Genomic DNA, 13,063 nt, shown 5'->3' on the forward strand with positions numbered 1-13,063 from the left:
TCACAGGTTTACCAAAGTCTGAGGGAAAGAGTGTCATCATGGTGGTAGTTGATAGACTTACCAAGTATGCACACTTTTGTGCATTATCACATCCATTCAAAGCCAGTACAGTTTCTACTGCATTTATCGAAACAATTCAAAAGCTACATGGAAACCCAAAGATTATTGTAAGTGACAGAGATCCCATTTTCACTGGAAATTTTTGGACAGAATTATTTTCTTGTCTTGGTACTCAGTTAGCTCATAGCTCATCTTATCATCCTCAATCTAATGGGCAAACTGAGATAGTAAACAAATGTTTGGAAGGATATCTTCGTTGCTTTGTATCTGATAAACAGACACAATGGGTCAAATGGTTGCCTTTGGCTGAATGGTGGTATAACACTTCCTTCCATACAGCAACAAAAATGACCCCATTTATGGCACTTTATGGGTATCAACCACCATCCATCAGATCATATTTAAGACAAAATTCTAAGGTTCAGGCAGTGTAACATCACATCGAACATTAACAACAAGTCCTCCAACTCTTAAAGGATAACCTCGTGTTGGCATAGAATAGAATGAAACAACAGGCAGATCAACATCGCAGTGAAAGAAGTTTTGATGTAGGTGATTGGGTATTCCTACGGTTACAACCATATAAGCAAATGTCCCTCAAGCAAGCTAAGAAGGATAATAAATTATCACCAAAGTATTATGGTCCGTACAAGGTGTTGCAAAAGATTGGTACTATGGCATACAAATTGGAGCTTCCTGCAGCTTCTCGATTGCACCCTGTTTTCCATGTTTCATGTTTAAAGAAGGTTATAGGCGACATGCTCCCAGTTCAAACAATATTGTCAGAACTTCACGAGGAAGGAAAAATTATATTGGAACCGGAAGTAGTCACAGAAACAAGAACTCGACAGCTACGAAATCGATCAATTTCAGAGTATCTTATCAAGTGGAAGAACTTATTCGCTGAGGATTCCACATGGGAGGATGAGAATTTTATTCAGAAGTATGCAGAACTACTCAATCGTTGAGGACAACACTTTTTTGAAGGAGAGGGGCATGTTGGGTCCCTATAATACTAGTGATTACCCTATTACTATTGTAGTTATACCCCTTATTAATATTGTTGTGCCCCTATTGCCCCCATATTGTTATTACATTGCCCCATAGAATCCCTCTATTGTTATTTTTGTGGCTTTATATTATTATTGTTAGGTCGGCTGGATTATATTGTGACTCCTTAGACTCCTATATATAGAAAGGAGGTTTTGTCATTTGTATCATCCAAGAATTGTTCATTTATGTAATGTAAAGGAGGTTGCCCCCTCGAAGAGGCTGAATTCTAAGGCGTTGATCTATCTTTTCTATCTTTTCTTGAGTTGGTTTCATAACACTATCCTACATATTAAACCTCTGCAGTATTGTCTCGACATACTTCCTCTTGTTTAACGAGAACTTCCTCTTTGTCTTATCTCGTTTAATTTCCATGCTCAAAATATAGTTTGTAGCACCAATATCTTTCATGTCGAATTTGGATGAAAATTAGGTCTTCAAATCTTGGATAATTTCTTTTTCATTTCTAATGAGCAACATATCATCCATATACAAGACCAAATAAATAACAAGGTCACCAATAAATTTGAAATACACACAATGACCTCCTTTGCTTATGGTGAAGCCAAGTCCCCATATATATGTATCAAATTTATAATATCACATCCTTGGTGATTGTTTTAACCCATACATAGACTTTTTTAACCTGCATACTAGTTCTTTCTTTCCCTTCACTGCAAAACCTTTGGGTTTCTTCATGTATATCTCTTCTTCCACATCCCATGAAGAAATGTTGTCTTCACATCCATCTGTTCTACTTCAAAAATAAAAAGCAATAATAAGAAATAAAAGTAATCTAATATAAGCTACCTTGGCAACATGAGAACAAATATCACCAAAATCAATTCCAAGCACTTGGGTGTAACCTTTTGCTACCAATCGAGATTTGTATTTCTGCACCTTGCCTTCTACATTCATATTCTTCTTAAACACCCATTTTATGCCATTGGATTTCCTTCAATTCGGCAACTCTACCACATCCCAAGCCTCATTTTTGTGCAAAGATTCCATTTCATCAACCATGGCCTCTTTCTATAGTTTTCCATCCTTTGAATCTACTACATCCCTCACAATTCTTATAGAAAATTTGTGTGTAGGCTAACTCGATAATGCAATATAAATCAAAACAGAATACTCTAACCTACTTCTACTATCAATATGTGGAAGCTTAAAGATTGAGTAATATCGAGATGAACACATATAATCAGAAGAAGAAGAAGAAATCGCACAATACACATGAAAATACTTTGGGGAAAGTCTCAGCTAAAAACCACTATCTGTATTATCATACAAGGTGGAAATACATAGGAATTATACAAAGCCTTAGCTCTCACAACTAGCCAGATCTTAGTACAATCCTCACAGATGCTCACAGGAAATCCTGGCTTCTCACAAACCTTCTCCTATACCTTCCAAGCTCCTATTTCCTTGCGCTTCTCCTAGTGGATGATTCTCACCTCACCAAGTGGAGCACTACTCACACACTGTCAGAACTGCGCAATCCTCATGTAAAGTTTCCTTCTACATGCATGAGTTTTCTTTATACAAAAACACATGCAACTCATAGTACATTGTCCTTGACATTTAGTTCAACTGGGTCTTTCTCAAAATAGACATGCATGAGTTACTGATGCGGGAATCTTCAGTTATCTAGAGTACATTGGCTGAGTGCATGCATGCATCAACTGACTAATAACTCACAATTAGTTTCTCAAGTAGTTTGGAACTAATTTAACTGGACTTAACTCAGTAAATTGATTTAATTAATTACAACTCAAATATAACTCAATCTGATCTCCTTAATTTATGGGATAACTCTTGCATGACTTCGGAAAGACTTCTAACTTGAATTTCTCCAACTAATTAATCCATAATGAATTAATTAATTATTTCCAAATAGCCGGTGAGACTAAATTCGATTTTAATTCACAATTTTAATTCAAGGACAAATTAAAATTGGAATATTCTTGTTACCACATTTAAACACTCCCTCTCAACAAGAAAGGGATTATCTGCCACCTTGATCATGTCTCTATGAAACTCGAATTTACACTTTGACAATGCCTTTGTCAAAATGTCAGCATCTTGCTCCTATGTCGAAATATACTGCAGCAACATGATCCTCCTCACTACACAGTCTCTGAGTGTTGATACCAGATGTCGATGTGCTTGGACCTATCATGAAATACTGGATTCTCAGAGAGTTTGATACAACTCTGATTATCACAACATATCACAATTGGATCCATCCTCTGATCAAACAAACCAACTAGGATTTTTTGCATCTAGATGGCCTCACATGCTGCCTGACTTGCAGCCATGTATTCAGCCTCTTCCAAGCTGAGTGAAACCAACCTATGTTTCCTGCTATACCAAGAAATTGTCGTTGACCCAAGGTTGAAAATCCCTCCTCATGTGCTCTTCCGATCTGATGGACTCCCTGCCCAATCTGCATCAGTGAAGCCCTGTAGCTTCACTCCCTTTGTCCGTATGTACCATAATCCATAATGAGATGTGCCTCTAAGGTATCTCAATACATGCTTTGCCGACTTCCAAAACATCTTGGTAGGCTGAAATATCACTTGACTCAGCTAGTTCACTGCATAGCACAAATCTGGTCATGTGTTCACTAAGTACATCAGTGAACCCACAAACTATTTGTACATAGTACCCCCCACTACTTCTCCTGAAGTAGCATCATCCTTCCTCCAGTTACCAGCTTGAGTAGTCTGCATGGGCTTGCACTTCTCCATGTGGAATCTCCTGAGTATCTCGTTGGCATACTTTCCCTGAGACACAAACAACTCCCCATCCTGATTCTTCAAAGCTTATCCTTGAGTGCCAATTTCCTCTGGTCGCTATTGTTCTGATAGAGGTCCTTCAATGTCTTCCACATTGAAAATGGAGTATTCTTCCCATGGAGACTTGAGACAATATTGTCTCGAACTCCCTCAAGGATGATCTGTCTCGCCTTAGCCACACACTTCTTCCACTCAGCCAACTCTTGTGCATTAGTTGAATTTGGCTTTTGGATTTCTTGATCAATGAATTCCTTCAAGCCATTGTCTTCTAATACAACCTCCATGTGATCTTTCCATGCTATGTAATTTGAGCTACCTTCCAAGGCATACTTGAGTCTCAAGCCATAGAACTCCATTGGCCAACCTTGAAGTATGATAAGAATTCGATTTTGCACCTGCAACCCCGAACTTCAAGCTTTGAATTCTCTTCTCAGTATACTTTTCACAGCTCTGATACACTAGGCTCCAATACCATGTAGAAAATATGTGTGTAGGTTAACCCGATAATGAAATATAAATCAAAGCTGAATATTATAACCTACTTCTACTATCAATTTGTGGAAGCTTAAAAATTAAGCAAGATCGAGCTGAGCACATATAATAAGAAGAAGAAGAATCAATCGCACAATACACATGAAAATGCTTTGGGGAAAGCCTCACCTAAAAACCCCATTATCTGTATTATCATACAAGGTGGAAATACATAGGAATTATACAAAGCCTTATCTCTTACAACTAGCCAGCTCTCAGTACAATCCTCACATATGCTCACATCAATCCTGGCTTCTCACAAACCTTCTCCTCTGCCCTCCAAGCTCCTATTTCCTTGCACTATTCTTAGTGGATGATTCTCACCTCACCAAGTGGAACACTGCTCTTACACTCTGTTAGAACTGCGCAATCCTCAAGTAAATTTTCCTTCTACATGCATGAGTTTTCTATATAGGAAAACACATGCAATTGATAGTACATTGTCCTTAACATTTAGTTCAACTGGGTATTTCTCAGAATAGACATGCATGAGTTACTGATGAGGGAATCTTCAGTTATCTGGAGTACACTGGTTGAGTGCATGCATGCATCAACTGACTAATAACTCACAATTAATTCCTCAAACAGTTTGGAACTAATTTCATTGGACCTAACTCAGTAAACTGAGTTAACTAATTACAATTCAAATATAATTCAATTTTATCTCCTTAATTTAAGGGATAACTCTTGCATGACTTCAGAAAGACTTCTAGCTTGAATTTCTCCAAGTAATTAATCCATAATGAATTAATTAATTATTTCAAAGTAGCTGGTGAGACTAAATTTGATTTTAATTCACAATTTTAATTCAAGGACAAATTAAAATTGGAATATTCTTGTTGCCGCATTTCAATAGTTCTCAGATCATCATTAGTAATATAAAAAGTAAAATTTGAACAGAAATAATATGGACTATACTTTTTCGGTTTCCTTCTTTCTCAAACTCATCTTCTCATGGTTGGAGTTTGTGGCTCTTCATATTTTGATTCCTCTTCTGCTGTAGAGTCTGGTTCTTCCACCTTTAGCTTTAAACTCTATCTTCTCATGTTCCTTTAGTAGTAATTCATGTTTAATAACATCCTTCACCTCTCTAAACACCACATCTCTAATGTACACAACCTTCTTTGTTCCTGGGCTCCAAATCTTATAACTTTTTCAACCATCCTTATACAAAATAACGATACACCTTTCAGATTTACTATCCAACTTTTTTCTTTTCTCCTTTGGAACATGCATATATGCATCACATCCAAATACCCTCAAATGTGAAAGAGAAGGTTTCTTACCAATCTATACCACTTGTGGATTCTTATCCTCCAACTCTGATGACGGTAATCTATTGACCAGGTAACATGTAGTCTCCACTGCCTCTACTGAGAATTCCTGTCCTCACCCGGCACCACTAAGCATGCTTCTTGTCTTTTCCATCAATGTCTTGTTCATTCTTTTTGCAACTCCATTTTGTTGAGGTGTGTATGGAGTAGTCTTATGTCATTTTATACCACACTTCTTACAGAACTCTTCAAAGTCCTTCTTGCAAAACTCTCCACCATTATCTGTGCCCCAAACCTTTCTCTTCTTCTTTGTCTGGCTTTCCAGGAGAGCCTTAAATTTTTTAAACCTTTCAAAGAATTCAAATTTCTTCCTCGGGAAATATATCTATGTATTCCTTGAGAAGTCATCTATAAATTATTCATAATACACAAACTTACCCAATGATAGAATTGACACAGGTCCAAATACATCACTGTGCACAAGATCTAATATTTATTTCACCCTCTTAGCACCGAAGGGGAAACTCACTCGATTATGCTTCCCATATACACAATTTTCAGAGAAATCAAAATCCAAAGAGAAATTAGACATAACTTCTACCATACCATTACCATGAAGTCTTTGAAGGCCCTTATCTACAATATGTCTAAGCCTTTGATGCCATAGTATGGTCTTTTTTCCAGAGACCACTAGATTTTCTGCTCCACTTTCAGGAACCACAAAATTGTTGCACCCATGAATAACAGCGCTACCCTGACACTTCTACAGAGTTCCCATCTGAACTCCTCACATCATTAGATTTCTCCCTTAACCATCTTATAGGTATCTTTCTCGAACACTATTTTTACACCTACATCATCCAACTTGCTTATAGAAATCATATTTCTAGCCAATGCAGGAATATGCAGAACCCCCAGAAGTGTTCTAATCCTTCCACCTTGCAACTTCAACTTGAATTTTCCATGACCAATGATTCTAGCATTCCTGTCATCCACTAAGAAGACATCACCACCATCATATTTCTCATACTCGCATAACCACTCCCTATGGGGAGTGAAGTGAAAGGATGCACTTGAATCAATCAACCATGCCTCATGATCTACATTTGTACTTGAAGAAGAAGTCAATTACTCATCTCTACCTTCATCTGAGATGGTTTTCGCCTCTCGAGAAGGAACATCATCAGATCCCTTTCCTTTCTCAAGAGATTTTGATTTATAGTCCCTTTTGAAGTGCCATTTCTTTTCGCATTTCCAGCAGACCTTTATAAGTTTTCCTGAAGATTTAGATCTCCCTCTAAATTTAGATCTCCCACTTGAGGACTTATTTTTGTTTCCATTCTTGGACCGTCCTCGTACAAAAAAGGAATCACCATTCTGGCCCTCAATATTATTCTGTCTCATCTCCTCTGATAGCAAGGATGAGACTATTTCATCAAACTGCAAGGCAGTTGCAATGCTACCTATTGCTACAACCAGACTATCCCACGAATCTGGTAGAGAACACAACAAGTTTATGCACTTATCTTCATATGAAATTTTAATATCAAAAGATAATAACTCGCTTACAACTGTATTAAAGGCATTCAGATGCTCTGTCACCAAGTCTTCATCTTACATCCTCAGGTTATACAACTTTTTCCTTAAGAAATGTTTGTTCACGAGAGACTTAGATTGGTACAATGTCCCTAACTTGTCCCACAAATCCTTCACCAAGCATTCCCCCAATACATTCAACAATACAATATTGAATCTGAGACACACAATTGCATTATGCTCTTTGCCATTCGATCCAACTTTTCCCAGTGTTTAGCTAACATTCATGTTGGTTTGGTACCTGGATCTTTCATGATCCACTGATATTTATCCACGAGCACATCATCCATCTTGATTTTCCACAACTAAAAACTCTGACCATTAAATTTCTTGATTTCTACCTTTCCACTACTCATCATCTTCTTTCACCACAAGTATCGATCCCACATATCTCCCATTGAACAGGGTCTACCACAGCCCGAGAAAAACCCCTCAACAGCAAAGGCGTCCCCTTGAAGCCAAAACAACTTTGATAACAAATGTATGTTTTAACCTCATACATAAATTACCTACATACGAATTCTAAAAAATAGAAAATAAACAATGGCGAGAGAATAAAACATAAATACTATATACACAGAGATATTCCCCTAGATCCCAAAACTGGGACTACCAGATTGATTTTTCATTATATTCCTTTCAATGTCACAATACATATATACACATGTCAAAGCATCCATTAACCCTGGATTAGAAGATAATGATAGTTCCCTTGTCTGGCTCTACAAAATACCATGGCCAGAAAACCATCATGCCCAAAACCATGTGTGAAATCCATGCAAAAAATCATAGGTAGGCTTGTCCACCTAATATAGGTTCAAAAAAACATTTCCCAGTGCATTGCCTCGGACCCCATGCAAGAGGGATACTACACCCTTGCCAGCGCTCTGCGCATGGCATATTCATGGAAAGAATATAACACACACCCAACAGTTACATGAACCCCTAACAATTGAAGCACATACATCAAGTTCTAGCACAATCACGCCAACGCATGACCAACATACATTCATCTGTAATATGGCTCTGGTTGTTATAGATCTGATATAAAAATATAAGACAATGCAAATAAACCGAGAAACAATAAGATAGAAATATATAGAAATGCTTCTTTATTGATATCAAACCCTTAAGGTAGGGCAACACCATACATTCACTCCTTAAGGAAGGAGAATGCTTCACAAGCCATATACCTATTCATACAATAATTATTTGACATCCCTCAATGTGGAGTCTCTAGCCTCTATATAGACCTCATACCTACAATACGATGGGTCATTACCATGGTTCCTTCAATACCATCTATCTAATACCATGGGCCCATTACATTATTACTAACTACTTGTGGTCCCTTACATAATACGGGTTAACCACTTTATTTATTACTATGGCCCATCCCATTATTACATTATTCCCTTGGGTATCTCCCTTTGTACCCCATATTATCCCCCCTAGGTACACTGCATTCCACCCCCCTTAACATGTTTCGTCCCCGAAACATGGGAAGAACACAAATAATAAGATCTACTCAAAAGAGTAGTCCACTGCTACCATGCATGTGCATCTAGCCATCCAAGAGAAAGGTGAACTCTCGATCTCGCTGGTGCCTCACTTACTTGAGATGGAAGTTGACCGTGGCAGCTCTTCTATATTGATGTGTAGTAGGTGGATCTTTGCTCCTCTTTATCTGTCATGCGGGGGTTGTTGTCCTTGTGGCTAATTCATTACCATCTTGCTGGTTGTTTTCTAGCGGGGTAATGTGGGTGATGAAATGTTGAAGTTTTAACCCATAGTGTCTTTTTCTTTAATTTACCCCCTACTAGAACCTGATTGTTATCTGGTGCATGTTGTGGTGCCTGCTGTGGTGTCTTATCTTCCAATATTACTTCAACCATTGAGCCCTCATCTGATGTATCGGCACCTGTAATCTTTTCTGATTCAGCCTCTGTTTGTGTTTGATTGTCGATCATCATTGGCTCATCATCTGATATGTCAGTCCCTGGAACAGCTTCTGCTTCAGCCTCCGTGGATTCTACCTATTTATTGATAGAAATATCCTGTAATGTAATTTTCTTCTTTTTATACCAGTGCTTCAAGAATTTCTTTTGCACATTAATATTGATAGTACCCACAGATTCCATCCAAGGATATCCCAAAACAACATCCATGTTATCCATATCTGAAGTATGAAAATCACCATGCAACACATACTTATCCATTGAAAGCTTCAAATCTTTATAAACTTGCACATCCTGTGTGTTTTCAATGTGTTTTGCTGGCACTTGTAATTTTTTTTCCAAGTTGACATTTATGAGATTTTTCTTGCAACTCGGATTTATAGACACAATGATTTTCTCCTTATAAATCAATCCATGAGCCTGCAATAAGGAGAAACCAGTAGACAGTAACCCCATATGCTTTTCCTTATCTTATTTTCTAGCATGAGACCATTTTTCTAAAAATAATTCTTCTAGGATTTCATGAGGAAGTTGCACCACTGAATCGTCGAGTGAGTCCCACCAAGTAGCAGCTTCATCTTTTAGATTAAATAGTAGGCAACTTACCCAAAAAAATTTGCGTCGAGATTTGTGATATTCTATAAATTCTTCAATAGTAGGACCCTTATCGTCCCCTGTAAAAAATTCCTTGCTAGAAGCCATGAAGGTTTGGAAAAAAATTCATGTACTTGGATAAATTTTGAAATGGCCACAATTCCATCAATATTGCTCAAAATCCCTATTATGACCTGTTTTCAGAAATGGAACAACCATTTTGCATCTTCCCATGTGGTATAAATCTCGATCTAAGCACTGGAATTTCAGATCCACGCTGCAACTCTCACGTCGTCACCAAAAATTCTGAAAAAGAGTTGATTTTAAATTAGCGATATCTCCCTCATTCGGACTCCGATTCGACTGATTTGTTTTTTGAAATCCGGTATTTTTCACAAATAATCTAGATTGACAATTAGATTCTACAGATTTTGCACCAAAATGTATAGATCTGCACCGCAAACTCGCTGCCCCAAAAAATGTCTGCAACAACACTGATTTTTAAATCAGCGAGATCTCCTTCATTCGGACTCCAACTCGGCTGATTTTTTTTTTTCAAATGGAGTATTTTTTCATCAACAACCCAGATATGTAATTATATTTTATAGATTTTGCCCCAAATCATACAGATCTGATCTACAAATTCGTCGCCTCGAAAATTCCTGCAAAAAAAAAATCGCCACTTTGCCCAAGAAAGTGCTCTGATACCACTTGTTATAGATCTGATATAAAAAAATAAGACAATGCAAATAAACCCTGAAACAATAAGATAGAAATATATAGAAATGCTTCTTTATTGATATCAAACCCTTAAGGTAGGGCAACACCATACATTCACTCCTTAAGGAAGGAGAACACTCCACAAGCCATATGCCTATTCATACAATAATTCTTTGACATCCCTCAATGTAGAGTCTCTAGCCTCTATATAGGCCTCATACATACAATACCATGGGTCATTACCATGGTTCCTTCAATACCATCTATCTAATACCATGGGCCCATTACATTATTACTAACTACGTGTGGTCCCTTACATAATACGGGTTAATCACTTTATTTATTACTATGACCCATCCAATTATTACATTATTCCCTTGGGTATCTCCCTTGGTACCCCATATTATCCCCCCTAGGTACACTACATTGGTCCTTATTGTTTCTTGATATAAAAAACTATTGAAAAGCATATCAATCTTTAAATCAAAATTATTATTATGAGATTTGTATTTTCTCTCCCAAATCACGATAATCTCATCGAGAGGTGAGAAAGGCGCGAAATTTGTTAGTCAACATGAATTTTTATAATAATTATGATTGCATGGAAGATTTCTCACATCGTTTTCCTTTCCACGTACCTTCCACACACAACCAATTCACCATTGAACATAGTCTTCTACAATTCATTTTATCGTTAGCGAGGAATATATTATTACAACTATTTTTTAAGCTATATTAACACGTGTTGGTTTTCTTGTTAACAATACTAACACCTTTGAATTTTTTAATTGTGCAGGTGTGAGAAAAAGAATCGATGGCATTCTCCAACAATGAAGGAAACCCTAATTTATCATACTAGGTGAAAGACTTGAATTCCTAATATTTAATACGAAACTTTGAACGCTAAATCAGTGCAAAAAAAAATCATAGGAAGACTCAAATAGATTAATGGGGGAAAATTTTGTGGAGTGTTAGAATCCCATATTACCCCTGGAAAATTTGTTGGAAATAACAGATCCATGCAGAGTCATACCAACATGAGATTTGTATCCAAGTCATTAATATTATCTAACTAATTATGATTTTTCTGGAATTTTTCAGGTACTTTGTGGGAATGTTGGGATAATATTTGATGCAATAAGTTCAACATCTCCCTAATTTTGAAGAAGAACAGAGTATGCACAACACGTAAGAAGAAAAACAAGCCTCTCATTACCATACGTAGTCAACCTCTCCATCAATGTGCAAAGCTTATGGCAATGATGTGCAAGGGATCTAACCCAAACTTAATTGTGAAGATTTCTATCAGAATTGCAACAATGATATGATATTTCACATTCAACCATTTTTTGAGGGAAATGAGATCAAAGAAGGATTAAAATGAGAGCTGCCAATTGCATGTCAACATGACAGAGGATCTAGCTTGCAGGTGTGAACTTGAAGACTAATGACCTACTCCATTACATCCAGTTTTCCAAACATTTAATAGTGAAACAATAGGATAGCTCATAATCCTTGCTGGCTCTCTTTGATAGTTATGAAAATCCATTTTTCATTTCTCTTGGGTGAGAATTTGTGCAAACGGCCAATAGCACGCTTTCATCTCAAAGATTATAGCTCAAAATTTATATTCTCACAGAAGTTTCGAGAAACAAATCTTTGTTTTGAGCTAATTAGTTATGAAATCAAGGCAGGTGCAGGAGAAAATAGAAATTTCTAGCGATCAAGATAAAAGCTTCCTAATTTTTCAAAACAGTTCCTGAAAGAATGTTGATCCATCACTTGGCATATGTAATTGATTTTTTTAAGAAATTTTGGAGGACTATAAAGTATCGAATGCTTTAAAAGGAGGTGAGAGTGCATCAGTCCAATGGAGGAGGATTTGAATCCAGAAGAGAAGTGACTTTGCAATTTTATTTTTTCACTATTGTAAGGGGTAATAACTTTGTATAAAATGATTGCATGTTAAGGCAGAGATTTTAGGTCACTATGTATTTAGTTTTCACTAATGTATTAACTCCAAATTGCTCTTAATCTCGATTCTGTAATCGTGAGTTTTATTTTACTCTATTGGCAACTAGTATGACAATGGATCTTAGCAATATTGTAATTTTCAATAGTTTATACTCATTCATTTTTGTGCAGCTATTTGTGCAAGAAATTGACAGTGTTGAAATGAAATTCACTAATAAATCCATTGAAACTTGTCAACAATTTGTTGATAACTATTTATCTGCAAATTGTGATTTTAGAAGACACATAGGGTTGGTTTGATTGATCCCTGAAGTCAATCACCCTTTATGTTGATCAAGATATTTTATCAATATAAATAAAAGATCAATATAAAAGGTATTTCATATTTTGTATATACTTTTATTATTTTTTTAATTTAAGATTTTTTTTGTAAAATTTTATAATATCTTTTATTTGTAACATTTAACTATAGAATTAACTTTAACATTTTAGTTAGATTTAATTA

The sequence above is a fragment of the Pinus tabuliformis genome, chromosome X (genome assembly GCF_031772625.1).
Source record: "Pinus tabuliformis cultivar Carrire ecotype Pingquan chromosome X, CPIR1, whole genome shotgun sequence".
NCBI classification, from domain to species: Eukaryota; Viridiplantae; Streptophyta; class Pinopsida; order Pinales; family Pinaceae; genus Pinus; species Pinus tabuliformis.